This window comes from Rhinolophus sinicus, chromosome 18 (genome assembly GCF_057876585.1).
Source record: "Rhinolophus sinicus isolate RSI-liver-muscle chromosome 18, RSI-T2T, whole genome shotgun sequence".
In the NCBI taxonomy this organism is placed as follows: Eukaryota; Metazoa; Chordata; class Mammalia; order Chiroptera; family Rhinolophidae; genus Rhinolophus; species Rhinolophus sinicus.
Window position 1 is genome coordinate 43,494,526 of NC_142518.1, and position 18,465 is coordinate 43,512,990.

At 35.6% G+C, this 18,465-nt stretch overlaps 1 protein-coding gene across 3 annotated transcripts in view; it reads right to left on the minus strand.

Annotated features, from left to right (window-relative positions):
* The window catches only part of ZC3H12B (zinc finger CCCH-type containing 12B), a 194,537-nt gene that overhangs the window by 63,905 nt on the left and 112,167 nt on the right, over positions 1-18,465 (minus strand). The window contains exon 1 of one of the 3 annotated variants that reach the window (XM_074323582.2): positions 6,986-7,774. The exons of the other annotated variants lie outside the window; for them this stretch is intronic. The gene's annotated coding sequence lies outside the window, so the exon portion shown is untranslated. Of the gene's footprint in view, positions 1-6,985; positions 7,775-18,465 lie in introns of those variants that run through there. 3 annotated transcript variants of the gene reach the window in all.

The window sequence follows — 18,465 nt, forward strand, 5'->3', positions numbered from 1 at the left end:
AGCCAGAATATGCAAATAATTCCTAAAACGTCAGAAAAAAAATGACACAATAAACAAATGGACAAAATATGTGAATAGACATTTTTCCATAAAGAATACCCAAATGGCCAATAAGTACATGAAAAGATGCTCAGCATCACTAATCATTAAAGAAATGCGAATCAAAACCACAATGAGATACCACCTCACACTCATTAGGAGGGCTACTATAGAAAAACATAAAATAAATATTGGCAAGGATATAAAGAAATTGGAATCCTTATGCACTGATGTTTGGAGTGTAAAATGGTGCAGCCACCATGGGAAATAGTATGGAATATCCTCAAACAAGCAAACCAACAAACAAAAACAAATTACTTACATGATCCATCAATTCCAGTTCTGGGTATAAACCCAAAAGAATTGAAATCAGTGTCTCAATGTCATCTTTGTACACTCACATTCATTATAGCATACTCACAATAGCCAAGAGGTGGAAGCAATCCAAGTGTCCATCAATGGATGGATGAATAAAAAAATTGTGGTATATACATACAATGGAATAGTCAGCCTTAAAAAAGGAAGGAAATTCTGACATGTGCTACAACATGGGTGAAAGTTGAGGACATTAGGCTAAGGGAAATAAGCCAGTCACAAAAAAAGAAAACAGAAAAAAAAAGAAGTACTCCATGATTCCACTTCCATAAGGTATCTAAAAGAAACAAACTCTTAGAATCAGAAAGTAGAATGGTGGTTGCCAGGGACTGGGGTAAAAGGGAAAGGAGGAACTATTGTTCAATGGATATAGAGTTTCAGTTTTACAAGACAAAAAAATTCCAGAAAGCTACTGCACAACAATATGTGTACAGGTAACGGTGCTGTACTATGTATCTAAAAGTGGCTGAGATAATAAATTTTGTTATATGTTTTTATTATAAACAAACAAACAAAACTTCCAATGCACATGACTTGGTATGACAGAATGAGGAGATAGTCTGTTTAAACTAAAAAAAAAATGGTTAAGGTGATAAATTGTATGTTATGTACATTTAACCACAGCTGAAAATAAAAAATAATACCCTGAAACCTTTAGCTTTCACACACATATCCCTCCATCCTCAGCCCAAATCTAAGTAATCACTAATCTACTAATCTCTATAGATTTTCCTATTCTGGATTTTCATGTGAATGAAGTCATACAGTATGTGGTCATTTGTGACTGGCTTCTTTCACTTAGTGTAATGTTTTCAAGATTCATCCATGCTGTAGCATGTATAAATACTTCATTCTCTTTATGATTAAATAATATTTCATTATATTGATAAAACAAGTTTTGCTTATCCATTCATCTGCTGATGGACATGGGTTGTTACCACCTACTGGCTGTTAAAAACAATGCTGCTAAAAATATTCATGTAAAATTGTCTGTGAAAACACATTTTCATTTCTCTTGGTTATAAAAATATGAGTGGAAGGAATTGCAGAATTATGTGGTAATTCTAGGTTTAATCATATGAGTAAATGACATACTGTCTTACAAAGTGACTGCACCATTTAACTTTCCCACCATCAGTGTATGAGGATTCTGATTCTTCCACTTCTGCTTGTTTATTATCTGATTTTTTTTTATTTTTGACAATTTTTGTGGGTGTAAAGTGGTATCTCATTGTGGTTTTGAGTTGCATTTCCCTGACGATTAATGTTTCCAAGCATCTTTTGATGTGATGTTGGCCCTTTGTATATCTTCTTTTGAGAATTGTCTATTCACATCCATTGTTCATTTTCAAATTGGGTTACTTGTTTTCTTATTGTTTAGTTGTAAGAGTTCTTTATATGTTTCAAATAAAAGTTCCTTGTCAGATACATGATTTTCTAATATTTTCTCCCATTCCATAGATTAGTTATCTTTTCATTTTATTGATGGATTCTTCTGAAACACAAAAGTTTTTAACTTCGATGCAGTCCATTTATTTACTTGTTCCTGGGGCTTTTGTGTCATGTCTTAGTATCCATTGTCAAAAATCCTAGGTCATGAAGATTTGTCCCTATCTTTTCTTCTAAGCTTTTAAAAAAATGTTTTTAATCCATTTTGAGTTAACTTTTATATATGAGGTAAGTGTACAATTTCAGTTACGCCAGTACTATTTTTGGAGAATACTATACTTTTCTTCACTGAATAGTCTTGGCACCCTTGTCACAAATCAGTTGGTCATAAATGTATGGACTTATTTCCAGACACTCTATTCTATTACATTTATCCATATGTCTATCCTTTTGCCAGTAACACATTGTCTTGATTATTGTTACTACTTGATTACTTTAAGTTCTAAAAGCAGGAAATGTGAAGTCCCCTAATTTAGTCTTTTACAGGATTGTTTTGGTTATTTTGGGTCTCTTACAGTTCCATGTGAATTATAGAATCACATCACCTATTATGTTTCTACAAAGAAGCCAGTTGGGATACTGATACGGATTGCATTGATTCTACAAATCAGTTTGGGGATTATTGCCATTTTAACAATGTTAAATCTTCTGATTCATGAACATGGGATGTTTTTACATTTACTTAGATCTTTAATTTCTTTTGACAATGTGTTGAATTTTTCAGATTATAAGTTTTACACTTCTTTTATTAATTTATTCTTATGAATTTTCTTTTTAATGCTGTTGTGAATGGAATTGTTTTGTGTGTTTTTTAATTGGAGAAGGGGAACAGGACTTTATTGGGGAACAGTGTGTACTTCCAGGACTTTTTTTTTCCCAAGTCAAGTTGTTGCCATTTCAATCTTAGTTGTGGAGGGCGCTGCTCAGTTTCAGGTTGTTATCCTTTCAGTTTTAGTTGTGGAGGGGGCAGCTCAGCTCCAGGTCCAGTTGCCCTTGTTAGTTGCAGGGGACGCAGCCCACCTTCCCTTGCGGGAGTCAAACTGGCAACCTTATGGTTGAGAGGACTTGCTCCAACCAACTGAACCATCCGGGGGCTCAGCAGCAACTCAGTTCAAGGTGCCGTGTTCAATCTTAGTTGCAGGGGGCGCAGCCCACCATTCATTGCGGGACTCGAGGAATTGAACAGGCAATCTTGTGGTGGAGAGCCCACTGGCCCATGTGGGAATCGAACCGGCAGCCTTTGGAGTTAGGAGCATGGAGCTCCAACTGCCTGAGCCACCGGGCCAGCCCTGGAATTGTTTTCTTAATTTATTTTCTGATTGTTTATTGAAAGCGAGAGACAAATACCATATGATCTCACTTATATGTGAAATCTAAAGAAAAAATAAACAACAACAACAACAAAAAGAAAAACAGAAATGGACTCAGATACAGAGCACAAACTAATAGCTATCAGATGGGAGGGGATGGATGGGTGAAAAAGGTGAAGGGATTAAGAAGTACAAATTGGTAGTTACAAAATAGTCATGGGATGTAAAGTACAGTATAGGAAATATAGTCAATAATATTGTAATTACTATGTATAGTGCCAGGTGGGTACTAGACCTATGGGAGGGATCACTTCATAGATTATATAAATGTTTAAGCACTGTGCTGTACACCTGAAACTAATGTAAAATAATATTGAATGTCAACTATAATTGGAAATAAAAGAAAGCGTATGGGAATACAATTGACTTTTGTAAACTGAATTTGTATCCTGCAACCTTATTGAACTTGTTTATTAGTTCTAACATATTTTAGTGGATTCCTTAGAATGCTTTAATGTATAAAATCATATCACCTGTGAATATAGTTTTGGTTCTTTCTTTCCAATATGGATGCCTTTTATTTCTTTTTCTTGCCTAATTATCTGGCTAGAACGTCAAGCACAATGTTGAATGGAAAAGGGCAAGAGCAGACATCCTTGTCCTATTCCTAATTTTAAAAGTATTAGCTAATTGGGTTGTTGTTTTTTTATGCCCTTTAGAAGATTGAGGTTTACTTCTACTCCAAATTTGTTGAGTGTTTTTATCAAAAAAGGGTGTTATATTTTGTCAAATGCTTTTTCTTTGCCTATTAAGATAATCATGTGATTTTACTTTTTTTATTGATATGATGTGTAACATTAATTGACTTGGGATGTTAAACCAACCTTGCATCCCTGGGCTAAATCCAAATTAATCATTACGTAAAATTCTTATTAAATGTTTCTAGATTTTATTTGCTAGTATTTTGTTGAGGATTTTTGTGCCCATATACATAAGAGATATTGGCCTATACTTTTCTTGTGATGTCTTTGTCAAATTTTGGTATCAAGGTAATATTGACCTCATAAAATGGGTTGGAAAGTTTTCCCTAGTCTTCCACTTTTTGGAAGAGTTTGTGAAGAATTGGTATTAATTCTCTTTGAGTGCTTGATGAAATTTAGCCATGAAGCCATCTGGGTTTGGGCTATTGTTCATGGGTAGTTTATTAGTAGTAGTATTACTAGTAGTGTTGTTATTACTGATTAAATCTCTTCACTTATAGGTCTATTTAGACAGTCTATTTCTTTTTGAGCCACTCTTGGTAGTTTGTGGTTTTCTAGAAATGTTTCCATTTCATCTAAGTCATCTAATTTTTTGGAGTAAAATTGTCATAGTATTCCTTCATAATCCATTTTATTTTTGCAAAGTTGACAGTGATGTCCCTTCTTTAATCTTTGATTCTAGTAATTTGAGTATTTTGTGGTTAAACTAACTAAAGGGTTGTTAATTTTGCTGATCTAGTCAAAGAACAAGCTTTTGGTCTCATTGATTTTTCTCTATTGTTATTATATAATTTATTTCATTAATTTCTACTCTAGTCTTTATTTCCTTTCTTCTGCTTATTTTTGGTTTAGTTTGCTGTTTTTTCTCTAGTGTTTTTGGTGGAAGGTTAGATTATTAATACGATTTTAGTTCTCTTACTATAGGCATTTACAGCTATAAATCCATCTTTAAAGAGTGTTTTGGCTGCATCCCGTAAGTTTTGGTATGCTGTGTCTTTATTTTCATCCATTTCAAAGTATTTTCTGATTTCCCTTTTGATTTCCTTTTTTAAAAATTTTATTGGGGAAGGGGAACAGGACTTTATTGGGGAACAGTGTGTATTTCCACGACTTTATTGGGGAACAGTGTATTTTCCCCAGGACCCATCAGCTCCAAGTCAAGTTGTTGTCCTTTCAATCTTAGTTGTGGAGGGGGCAGCTCAGCTCCAAGTCCAGTTGCTGTTGTTCCATTTTAGTTGCAGGAAGCACAGCCCACCATCCCTTGTAGGAGTCGAAACAGAAGTCTTGTGGTTGAGAGCAAGCGCTCCAACCAACTGAGCCATCCGGCTGCCTGGGAGCTCAGTGGAAGCTCAGCAGCAGCTCGTTGTCTTCATTCTAGTTGCGGAGATTGCAGCTCGCTGGCCCACATGGGAATCGAACCAGCAACTCTGTTGCCCAGAGCTCATGCTTTAACCAACTGAGCCACCCGTCCACCCCAGCTCCTTTTGATTTCTTCTTTTACCAATTGATTGTTTAAGAATGTATTGTTTAATTTCTACATATTTGTAGTTTCTCATTTCTTGTTATTGGTTTCTAACTTTATTCCATTGTGATTAGAGAACATACTTTGTATTATTGGATTATGTCCTCACACATGGTCTATCCTAAATTGAATGCTCCTTGTGCACTTGAGAAGAATGTACATTATGTTGTTGGTGGTTTGAGGGTTCTATGTCTGTTGGATCTAGTTCATTTATTGGGTTGTTAAAGTCTTCTATTTCCTTACTGATCTTGTCTCATTGTTCAATCCTTACTGAAAGTAAGATAGGCTTTTCTATTTCTCCTTTTATTTCTGTCTGTTATTGCCTCCTGTATATTCATGCTCTATTATTAGATGTATACATGTTTATAATTGTTATATCTTCCTGATGGGTTGACCCTTTAGTCATTATAAAACATCTCTCTTTATCTCTAGTAACCTTTTTTTCAAAAGACTATTTTGTCTGATATTAAACCACTCTAGTTTTTTGGTAGTGCTGTTCACATAAAATACAATTTTCCACCATTTTTCTTCCAAACTATTTGTGTCTTTGAATTTAAAGTGTGTTTCCTGTTGTCAACAAATAGTTGGATCAGGGCCAGCCCAGTGGCTCAGGCGGTTGGAGCTCCGTGTTCCTAATGCCGAAGGCTGCTGGTTCAATTCCAACATGGCCCAGTGGGCTCTCAACCACAAGGTTGCTGGTTCAACTCCTCGACTCCCACAAGGGATGGTGGGCTGTGCCCCCTGCAACTAACAACAGCAACTGGACCTGGAGCTGAACTGTGCCCTCCATAACTAAGATTGAAAGGACAACAACTTGACTTGGAAAAAATCCTGGAAGTACACACTGTTCCCCAATAAAGTCCTGTTCCCCTTCCCCAATTAAAAAAAAATAGTTGGATCATGTTTCTTTTTTTTAAATCTAGTCTTTCCATCTCTGGCTTTTGATGGAATTGCTTAATCCACACATATTTAATGCTATTATTGATATAGTTATATTTACATCCACAATTTTACTTTTTGTTTTCTGTATGTCTCAGCTTTTTTCTTCTTCTGTTTCTCTTTTACTGCTTTCCGGGACACTTTTAAATGTAGGATTTAAATATAATTAACAATTTTTCACCATTTTTAATTTTATATTTTTAGTCATTGTTTTAGGACTTAAGATATACATCTTAACTATCAGAATAAGCTTCCGATTTAAACTATCTTAATTCCAGTGATATAAAAATTTTACGCCTATATAGCTCTATTTTATTTTCTTCCATTTTTTTGGGTGTTGTTATTATATATATTGCATCTATAAATATTACAAACTCAACAATACATTGCTATAATTATTACTTTGCCATCTGTATTCATTTCCTTTTTCTCCCATTCACCTCCTTTGTAATGTTATTGGAAAATATATTACACATGTATTATATTTGTACTTATTATAGGCCTAACAATACACTATAAATTATCTATACTTTTACATTTTAAATCAGCTAAGAGAAGAAGAAAAAATTTATAGTGTATTTTATAATTACCTTTACTGGTGCTGTCTGTTCGTGTGGATTCCAATTACCTTCTGGAATCACTTGTTTTCAGCCTGAAGAACTTCCATTATTATTTTTTGTAAAGTTGGTCTGCTAAAAAAAAATTCTCTTAGTTTTTGTTTGTCTGAGAAAGTTTTTATTTTACCTCCATTTTTCATGATAGCTTCTTTGGATATAAGATTCTTAATTGATAGCATTTTCTTTAAGTAATTTAAAAATTGTACTACTATTGTCTTCCAGCCTCCAGTGTTTTTGATGAGAAGTCAGTCGTAAATCTTATTGGGGTTCTTTTGTTCATGATGTGTCATTTTTCTCTTGCTGCTTTCAACATTTTCTCCTTGTCTTTGACATTCATCAAATTTAGTATGATTGTTAGTTTCCGGGTGTCTTTGTATTAGGTTGGCGCAAAAGCAACTGCAGTTTTTGCAATTATTTTTAACCTTTTAAACTGCAATGACTTTTGCAACAACCTAATATTTATTTTTCTTGGACTTACTGAGCTTCTTGGATTTGTAGACTATTGTCTTTCAATAAATTTGGAAAGTTTTCAGCCATTATTTCTTTGATTATTTTTTCTTCTCCTTTCTGTCTCCTTTCTTTCTGCTATCCCCAGTAGGCTTATAATGGTGTCCTTATTAGTGTCACACATTTCTCTGAGAATACGTTCATTTTTATTCATTCTTTTTGCTATTTGCTTTTGGCTTGCATAATTTTATTGACCTAATTTCAAGTTTGCTAATTCTTTCTTCTGCTAGTTCAAATCTACTGTTGTGCTCCTTTAGTTAATTTTTTAAATTTCAGTTTTTGTACTTTTTTAATGCCATATTTTCTATTTGACTTTTAAAATAACTTCTATGTCTTAATTGATATTCTCTATTTGGTGCAATACTGTCATTATACCTCCCTTTACTTCTTTAAATGCTTTCCTTTACTTCTGTGAACATATTTATAATGATGTATTAATTTCCTGGGGCTGCTATAACAAAGTACCACAAACTGATTCATCTAAACAGTAGAAATTTATAGTCTACAGTTTTGAAGGCTAGTAATGTGAGATTAAGGTGCCAGCAAGCCCATGTTTCCTCTGAAGGAGCTATGGATGAATCTGTTTCAGTCCTCCTACCATGTTTCCCCAAAAATAAGACCAGGTCTTATATTAATTTTTCCTCCAAAAGATGCATTAGGGCTTATGTTCAAGGGGTATCATCCTGAAAAATCATGCTAGGGCTTATTATCTGGTTAGGTCTTATTTTTGGGAAAACGGTAGCTATTGTCAGTTCGTTGGTTTGTGTCAGCACAACTCCAATCTTTACATGGCATTCTCCTTGTGTGGCTGTCTGTCCAAATTTCACCTTTTTATAAGGATATAAGTCTTATTGGGTTTGGGGCCCATTCTACTACAGGTATGAGCTTATCTTAACTAATTTCATCGTCAATGAGCCTATTATCATATAAAGTCACATTGTGAGGCACTGAGGATTAATACTTCAACATATGAATTTTGGGGGGACACAATTAAACTCATTTTTGTTGTTGTTGCAACTAGACATTTCAGATAATGTATTGTAGCAACTCTGGATACTTTCCCCCTCCCCAAGGGCTTGCTATTTTCTTATTTGTTTATTGACTGGCTGGAATTCTTTCAGTTAAGTGTACTCCTCTACTCCCAGGTTAAGCCTCTAACATTGTTCCTCAGGGACACCTTTGGGTATGTCCATAGTCACTCTGGGATGACAATAGTGTTGGCAACATTCACTTTTTCTCTTTACCTTACCTTACCCAGTTGTGAAACTCCATTAATTGCTGGCTGATTGTCCTATTGTTTTCAACAGGGCCCTGGGGCATAAGTTCCTTTACAAACTAATCCAATCAAAATTGTATCTCCTTTGATGGAATCGTTTCTGAGGTCAGTATTTGATATCTGTTCTCACCCTAGCTGGATTCTTAACTACCTTACTCCCTGGTTCCCTCTTGTGAGCTTGCTGGCCTATAGTCTAGGCTATATTTTCATTTGCTTTACAAATGTCCTCCCAATTGTCTTTCATCAACCTCCACTGTTCTTGAGCGCACCCTCAGGTTTAAATTTTTCCTTGCTTTGTTGCAAATGAAGTCAGTTCCTTTAGGAAAATATTTGGAACTCTTTGTTTTATGGCAAAACCACTGTGCCAGGCCTCTGGAGCTGGGGTTGGGATAATGGAAAACTTCTCTTTGAATGACATTCTTACTCTAGTAGCTAAGTACGTGGTGGGTGGGAAGTAGCCTGAAGTCCCTTGCCTTTTGTGGTGTAGAACCACAGCCTCATGAGCTCAGGAAGGACTATCAGTGTACCACGTCCAGAGTAAAGCTTCTGTTCCATTAGTGGAGGTTGGTCTCCACTTCTTTGGTAGTCCGTCACCTCTCTCCTTTACTTGCCTACGCCTTAGCCTCAACAACAGTTAGCTGGGAGAAGGATGAGAAACACTGAGGTCCTGCTCTTCCAAGGAAGAAATCCCTCTGGATGGGAGCTGGGGTAGAGGGAGCCCTGTGTTCTTGGTTGAAGCAGTCTGGAGTAGTTTCTGCCTCACTGAGCTAGGAGTGTAACTGCAGTACCAGCTCAATTTATTCCTATCCTGCTTCCAACAAGATACAGAGTTGCTTTCCAGAGACAATAGACCAAAACTGTAAGTCATCTTTCTCCTCCAGTTGTACATGGAACCAAAGTCTCACTTCCACCACCATGGAACCAAAGGACCAGGAAAAACATGACCAGAGCTTGAACACCAGAATCATTTCAGAAGCCAAGGGTCCATTGTCCAGGAAGATCCAGTTCTGAAGCCCCTTACCATATCTTACCATAAATGGCCAAGTTCCAAATCTCTCTAATCAAACCTGCCCTGCCAACACTCTGCATATGAACCTGTTCTCCCTAACCTCTTTAAACTTGCTCCAAACTCTGAATTGGGGAGACATATTTGAGCCTTGCGGCCTGTCTCCTTGCCAACTGACTTAGCAATAAAAGCTTCTTCTTTTTTCAAAAGATGGTGCCATAGCATTGGATCCTATGCGAATTAGGCAACAGGCTCTTGCTCAGTAACAGGAAGGGGAAAGGAGAGAGCAGTGTTGGTTCTAATACCACAGACTGACTTTTCTTAAAATATTTTCATAGATTTTCTTAAATAGATGTTACTAGGTTTGCTGATTGCTTTTAGGACCATTTCCAAAGGCTTTAAATGGCTGTTTTTAAAAAGATTTCACCAGTTGCACTAGGGAAGTCATCAGAGCTGCTCATGTTGTCATCCTGGAAGTTTATTTCCTGTGTATTTAATCTTGGTAAACATTTATTAAAATAGTTAATTTCTTAAAGATCTTGCGCCCATGCTAAAGTGTCTGGTAGAACTTCTGCACATAACAGCAAATTACATCCAATGAATTTGCCTTATAATGCAGATATATTTTTCAAGCAATAGACGGTAATTCTTGCAGCTAATAATTTGGACCTACAATCGATTTCATTTAGTTTGTGAGTGTTAAGAGCTGTCCTCCTTTAAAAATAAAAAGTGACCAAAGAATTATAGAAAACTTTAAAGTACGCTTGGATCTCAAGGATAATCTAATTAGGGGTAGAGGTAGACTAGAGCCCAAGTGTCCAGATGCTCAGCTTTGTTGTGCACTTTGGAGTTAAGCATAATGCCTGTCAGACAGCAACAAACAGATTGTATATGCTTCAGAGTGTAGAAAACATTTTAATCTATATTATCTAATGTGATCTTCACAACAACCCTGGAAGGGAGCTTGGGAAGTACACTATTATTTTCAATTCACAGATGAGGAAACTATAGTTCAAATGTCCAATATGGAGGTAAAATGACCTTACATGGTAATCTCACTCAAACCTCCTCCTATTCTTTCCATTAAACCAGATTTCAAATTAGGTACCCAAGTTGGTGCATAAACTTTCAACCTTGAAACAAAGAGTCTCACATTCTAATCATAATAGCAACATTAATTCAGAGGGATAAACTGAACTAGGAAAATTGACACTTGGTGCAATTTTTATTTTATTTATTTATTTACTAATTTACTTATTTATTTTAGGAGGACACATCTAACAGTGGCCGATATGGGGATCGACCTGGCAACCTTGGTGTTATTTTTTTTTTAATTAAAGTTTATAAGGGTGACAATTGTTAGTAAAGATCCACAGATTTCAGGTGTACAATTCTATACTACATAATCTATAAATTCCATTGTGTGTTCACGACCCAGAGTGAGTTCTCCTTCCATCACCAAATATTTGATTCCCTTTACCCTCACCTACAACGATCCTCCCCCCTTACCCTCTGGTAACCACTAAACTATTGTCTGTGTCTATGAGTTTTTGTTTCTCATTTGTTTGTCTTGTTCTTTTCTTGTTGTTCGTACATATACCACATATCAGTGAAATCATATGGTTCTCTGCTTTTTCTGTCTGACTTATTTCGCTTAGCGTTATATTCTCAAGATACATCCATGTTGTCACAAATGGTCCTATTTCATTTTTTCTTACTGTCGAATAGTATTCCATTGTGCATATATACCACAACTTCTTTATGGATTCATATATCAAAGGACATTTTCGTAGTTTCCATGTCTTGGCCACCATAAATAAAGCTGCAATGAACATTGGACCACACGTGTCTTTATGGATAAATGCTTTCAGATTTTTTGGGTAGATACCTAGGAGTGATATTACTCAGTCATATGGTAATTCTAATTTTAATTTTTTGAGGAACCTGCACACTGCCTTCCATAATGGCTGCACCAGTCTGCATTCCCACCAACACTGTATGAGGGTTCCTTTTTCTCCACAGCCTCTCAAACACTTGTTACTATTTGTGTTGTTGATGATAGCCATTCTAACGGGTGAGGTGATATCTCATTGTGGTTTTTGTTTGCATTTCTCTGATGATTAGCGATGTTTAGCATATTTTCATATGTCTATTTGCCATTTGTATGTCCTCTTTGGAAAAATGTCTCTTCAGGTCCTCTGCCCATTGTTCAATTGGGTTGTTTGTTTTTATGTTGTTGGGTTGCATGAGTTCCCTGTATATTTTGGATATTAGACCCTTATCGGAGGCACTGTTTGCATAAATCTTCTCCCATTCAGTTGGGGGACTCTTTATTTTGTCAATGGTTTCTTATGCTGTGCAGAAGCTTTTAAGTTTCATATAGTCCCATTCATTTATTTTAGCTTTTACTTCCCTTGCCTTTGGAGTCAAATTCATAAAATGCTCTTTGAAACCAAGATCCATAAGTTTAGTACCTATCTTTTCTTCTATGCAGTTTATTGTGTCAGGTCTTCTGCTTAAGTCTTTCATCCATTTTGAATTAATTTTGTTACATGGTGACAGATAGCAGTCCAGTTTCATTCTTTTGCACGTGGCTATCCAATTCTCCCAGCACCATTTATTGAAGAGGCTGTCTTTCCTCCATTGTATGTTTTTAGCTTCTTTGTCAAAAATAATCTGTCCATATTTATATGGTTTTATTTCTGGGTTCTCAATTCTATTCCATTGGTCTATGTGTCTGTTTTTCTGCCAATACCATGTGGTTTTGATTATTGTAGCCCTGTAGTACAAGCCAAAGTCAGGAAGTGTGACACCTCCATTATTGTTCTTTTTTCTTAAGATTGCTTTGGCTATTCGGAGTCTTTTTGTGGTTCCAAACAAATCTCATGATTGTTTGTTCTATTTCTTTAAAATATGCCATTGGTTTTTTGATGGGGATTGCATTGAATCTGTATATTGCTTTGGATAATATGGCCATTTTAACTATCTTGATTCTTCCAATACATGAGCATGTAATGTCTTTCCATTTCTTTGTGTCTTCTTCAATAACTTTCAAAAATGTGTTATAGTTTTCAGAATATAGGTCTTTCACATCCTTGGTTAAGTTTATTCCTAGGTATTTTATTCTTTTTGCTGCGATTGCAAAAGGAATTGTTTTTTGTATATTTTTTTCTGAGATTTCATTGTTAGTATATAGGAAAGCAATGGACTTTTGTACGTTGATTTCGTAGCCAGAACTTTACTGTATTCGTTGGTTGTTTCTAATAGCTTTTTAGCGGAGTCTTTAGGGTTTTCTATATATAGCATCATGTCATCTGCAAAGAGTGATAATTTAACTTCTTCATTCCCAATTTGGATGCCTTTTATTTCTTTCTCTTGCCTGATTGCTCTGGCAAGGACTTCCAACACTATGTTGAAAAGCATAGGTGATAGCGGACAGCCCTGTCGTGTTCCTGAACGTAGAGCAAAGGGCTTCAGTTTTTAACCATTAATTATGAGATTAGCAGAGGGCTTGTCATATATGGCCTTTATTATGTTCAGGTATTTTCCTTCTATACCTATTTTATTAAGTGTTTTAATCATAAATGGATGTTGAATTTTTTCAAATGCTTTTTCTGCATCAATTGATATAATCGTATTATTTTTGTCCTTTATTTTGTTTATGTGATGTATCACATTGACGGATTTGCGGATGTTGATCCATTCTTGTGTCCTGGGGATGAGCTCCACTTGGTCGTGATGAATAATCTTCTTAATGTATTGTTGTATTCGATTTGCTAGAATTTTATTTAGGACTTTTGCATCGGTATTCACCAGAGATATTGGTCTGTAGTTTTCTTTTTTTGTGCTGTCCTTACCAGGTTTTGGTATCAGGGTAATGTTGGCCTCATAAAATGAGTTAGGGAGTACTGTCTCTTCTTCAATTTTTTGGAAGAGTTTGAGCAGGATTGGTATTAGATCCTCTTTGAAGGTTTGGTAGAATTCACTAGTGAAGCCATGTGGTCCCAGAGTTTTACTTTTGGGAAGGTTTTGGATCACTGATTATATTTTGCCACTGGTGATCAGTCTGTTTATATTTTCCAGTTCTTCATGGTTCAGCCTTGGAAGGCTATATGTTTCTAAGAACTTGTCCATGTCTTCTAGGTTATTGAATTTGGTGGCATATAGTCCTTCATAGTATTGTTGGATGATCCTTTGTGTTTCTCTGGTGTCCGTGATAACTTCCCCTTTTTCGTTTCTGATTTTGTTAATTAGTGTCTTCTCTCTTTTTATCTTAGTGAGTCTAGCCAAGGGTTTCTCAATTTTGTTAATCTTTTCAAAGATCCAGCTCTTTGTCACATTAATTTTTTCTATTGTCTTTTTGTTCTCTATTTCATTTAGTTCTGCTCTGTTTTTTGTTATTTCCTGTCTTCTGCTAACCTTGGGATTTATTTGTTCTTCTTTTTCTAGTTCTTTAAGGTGTAACATGAGGTTATTTATTTGGGAGTTTTCTTGTTTCTTGAGATAGGCCTGTAATGAGATAAATTTCCCTATTAAATCTGCTTTAACGGCATCCCAAAAATTTTGGCAGGATGCATTTTCATTGTCATTTGTTTCCATGTAACTTTTGATCTCTCCTTTAACTTCTTCTTTGACTCAGTCGTTCTTTAAAAGTATGTTGTTTAATCTCCATGTATTTGTGTTTTTTCTTCCTGTCTTTTTGCAGTTGATATCTAATTACAAAGGATTGTGATCAGAGCATATGCTTGGTATGATTTCAATCTTCTTAAATTTGCTGAGGCTGATTTTGTGTCCCAATATACGGTCTTTCCTTGAGAACGTTCCGTGTACACTAGAAAAGAATGTGCAGTCTGATTTTTTAGGATGAAGTGCTCTATAAATGTCAATTATGTCCATTTCATCTAATGTGTCATTTAGGGCTGCTATTTCGTTATTTATTTTCTGTTTGGATGACCTATCCATGGCTGTCAATAATGTATTTAAGTCCCCTAGCATAATTGTGTTTTGTTCAGTTTCTCCCGTTAGTTCTGTTAGTAGTTGCTTGGTATATTTCGGTGCTCCCTGATTGTGGGCATAAATATTGATGACTATTATGTCTTCTTGTTGTATAGTACCCTTCACATTATGAAATGTCCATCTTTGTCTCTTGTTATCTTGTTTACCTTGAAGTCTGTTTCATCTGATATCATTATGGCTACACCTTATTTTCTCCGGATAGCATTTGATTGGAATGTCAATTTCCACCCTTTCACTTTAAGTCTATGCTTGTCCTTGTAGCTGAGATGTGTCTCTTGGAGACAGCATACGGTTGGGTTTAGTTAGTTTTTTTTTATCTAATCTGCTATTCTGTGCCTTTTTATTGGTGAGTTCAGTCCATTTACATTTAGGGTGATTATTGATATGTGAGGATTTCCTGTGATTCTATCTTTAGTTTTCTGGTAAGGCTGTGTCCCCATTGTTTCTTTCCCCGTTTGTTGTTGACTGTTGTTTCTGTGTGGTGGTATTCTATGATGTTTCCCTCTGTTTCTTCTTTTATTACAGTATATATTTCAGTTCTGGATTTTTTTTTGAGTGGTTACCCTTAAGTTTATCTAAAAGAATCAGTGACATCGAAGATAGAAACCTGGAAATTACACAGATGGAAGAAGAAAGAGACTTTAGACTTAAAAGAAATGAAAGAACTCTACAAGAACTTTCTGACTTCATCAAAAAGAGCAATATAAGAATAATGGGCATGCCAAAAGAGGAACAAAGAGAGAAGGGAACAGAGAGTATATTCAAACAAATAGTCAATGAGAACTTCGCAGATTTGTGGAAAGAGCTGGATCCTCGAAAACAAGAAGCAAATAGAAAACCTAATTACCTCAACCCCAACAGACCTTCTCCAAGGCACATTTCATTGAAGCGGTCAAAAATCAATGACAAATAAAAAATCCTCAAGGCAGCCAGGGAAAGGAAGATGGTAACCTACAAAGGAAAGCCCATTATACTATCAGCAGCTTTCTCAGCCGAAACTCTGCAAGGCAGGAGGGAGTGGAACCAAATATTCAAAGTATAAAAGGAGAGAAATTATGATCAAAGAGTAATATACGCAGCAAAGATATCCTTTACATATGAAGGAGGAATAAAGACCTTTCCAGACATACAGAAGCTGAGGGAATTTTCTAATACACGACCTGCACTACAAGAAACACTGCAGGAGGCTATTTGACCACCATCAACAGGGACAATTTATGGCAACCAAAACATAAAAAGGGGGAGAGTAAATGCCTGGACCCGAACGTGGGAATGGAGAAACTAAGCATTCTGAAGAAAATGGACTACTCTAAATATCAAACTTTGTTTTACATAAACTTAAGAGTAACTGCTCAAAAAAATCCAGAACTGAAATATATACTGTAATTAAAGAAGAAACACAGGGGAAAATCATAGAATACCACCACACATAAATAATAGACAAAAACAAAAAGGCAAATAAACAGTGGAGACACAGTCTCACAAGAAAACTAAAGAAAGAATGATAGGAAATTCTCACATATCAATAATCACCCAAAATGTAAATGGACTGAACTCATCAATAAAAAGTCACAGAGTAGCAGATTGGATAAAAAAAACTAAAGCAAACCATATGCTGTCTTCAAGAGACGCATCTGAGTTACAACTACAAGTATAGACTCAAAGTGAAAGGGTGGAAATTGACACTGCAAGCCAACGGTAAGCAGAGAAAATCAGGTGTAGCCATAATGATATAAAATGAAACAAACTTCAGGGTAAAAAAGGTAACATAAGAGAAAGATGGACACTTCATAATGGTGAAGGGGACTATACAATAAGAAGACATAACGGTCATCAATATTTCTGCCCCCAATCAAGGAGCACCGAAATATAGCAAGCAACTACTAACAGAACTAAAGGAAGAAATTGACCAAAACACAGTTATACATGGGGACATAAATACATCATTGAGCTATGGATAAATCATCCAAAGAGAAAATAAATACGGAAATAGGAGCCCTAAACGACACATTAGATGAAATGGACATAACTGACATATATACAGCACTTCATCCAGAAACATCAGACTATGCATTTTTTTGTAATGTACATAGAACATTCTCAAGGATAGACCATATATTGGGACATAAAATCTGCCTCAGCAAATTTAAGAAGATTCAAATCATACCAAGAATATTCTCTGATCACAAGGCTCTGAAATTGGATATCAACTGCAAAAAGAAAGGAGGAAAAACCACAACTAGATGGAGAAAAAATAACATACTTTTGAAGAACGACCGAGTCAAAGAAGAAATTAGAGGAGAGATCAAAAGATACATAGAAACAAATGACAATGAAAATACATCCTACCAAAAGTTTAGGGATGCAGCGAAAGCAGTCTTAAGAGGGAAATTTATATCATTACTGGCCTATCTTAAGAAACAAGAAAAATCCCAAATAAATAACCTCATGTTACACATTACAGAACTAGAGAAAGAAGAACAAATGAAACCCAGAGTGAGCAGAAGAAAGGAAATAACAAAAATCAGAGCAGAACTAAATGTAGTAGAGAACAAAAAGACAATAGAAAAAATTAGTGTGACAAAGAGCTGGTTCTTTGAAAAGATTAACAAAATTGGCAAACCCTTGGCTAGACTCACTAAGATTAAAAGAGAGAAGACACTAATTAACAAAATCAGAAATGAAAAAGGGGAAGTTATCACGAACACCACAGAAATACAAAGGATCATCCAAGAATACTATGAAGGACTATATGTCACCAAATTCAATAACCTAGAAGAAATGGACTAGTTCTTAGAAACATATAGCCTTCCTAGGCGGAACCACGAAGAACTGGAAAATCTAAACAGACCGATCACCAGTAACGAAATTGAAAGTCATGAAAACCTTCCCAAAAGCAAAAGTCCTGGACCAGATGGCTTCACTAGTGAATTCTACCAAACCTTCAAAGAGGATCTAATACCAATCCTGCTCAAACTCTTCCAAAAAATTGAAGAAGAGACAGTACTCCCTAACTCATTTTATGAGGCCAACATTACCCTGATACCAAAACCTGGTAAGGACAGCACAAAACAAGAAAACTACAGGCCAATATCGCTGATGAATACCAATGCAAAAATCCTAAATAAAATTCTAGCAAATCGAATACAACAATGCATTAAAAAGATTATTCATCATGACCAAGAGGGATTCATCCCTGGGGCACAAGGATGGTTCAACATCCGCAAATCCATCAATGTGATACATCACATAAACAAAATAAAGGACAAAAATCATATGATTATATCAATTGATGCAGAAAAAGCATTTGACAAGATACAACATCCATTTATGATTAAAACACTTAATAAAATGGGTATAGAAGGAAAATACCTTAACATAATAAAGGCCATATATGACAAGCCCTCTGTTAATCTCATATTTAATGGTGAAAAACTGAAGCCCTTTGCTCTACGTTCAGGAACACGACAGGGCTGTCCCCTATCACCTCTCCTTTACAACATAGTGTTAGAAGTCCTTGCCAGAGCAATCACGCAATAGAAAGAAATAAAAGACATCCAAAGTGGGAATGACGAAGTTAAATTGTCACTCTTTGCGGATGACATGATGCTATATATAGAAAACCCTAAAGACTCCACCAAAAAGCTA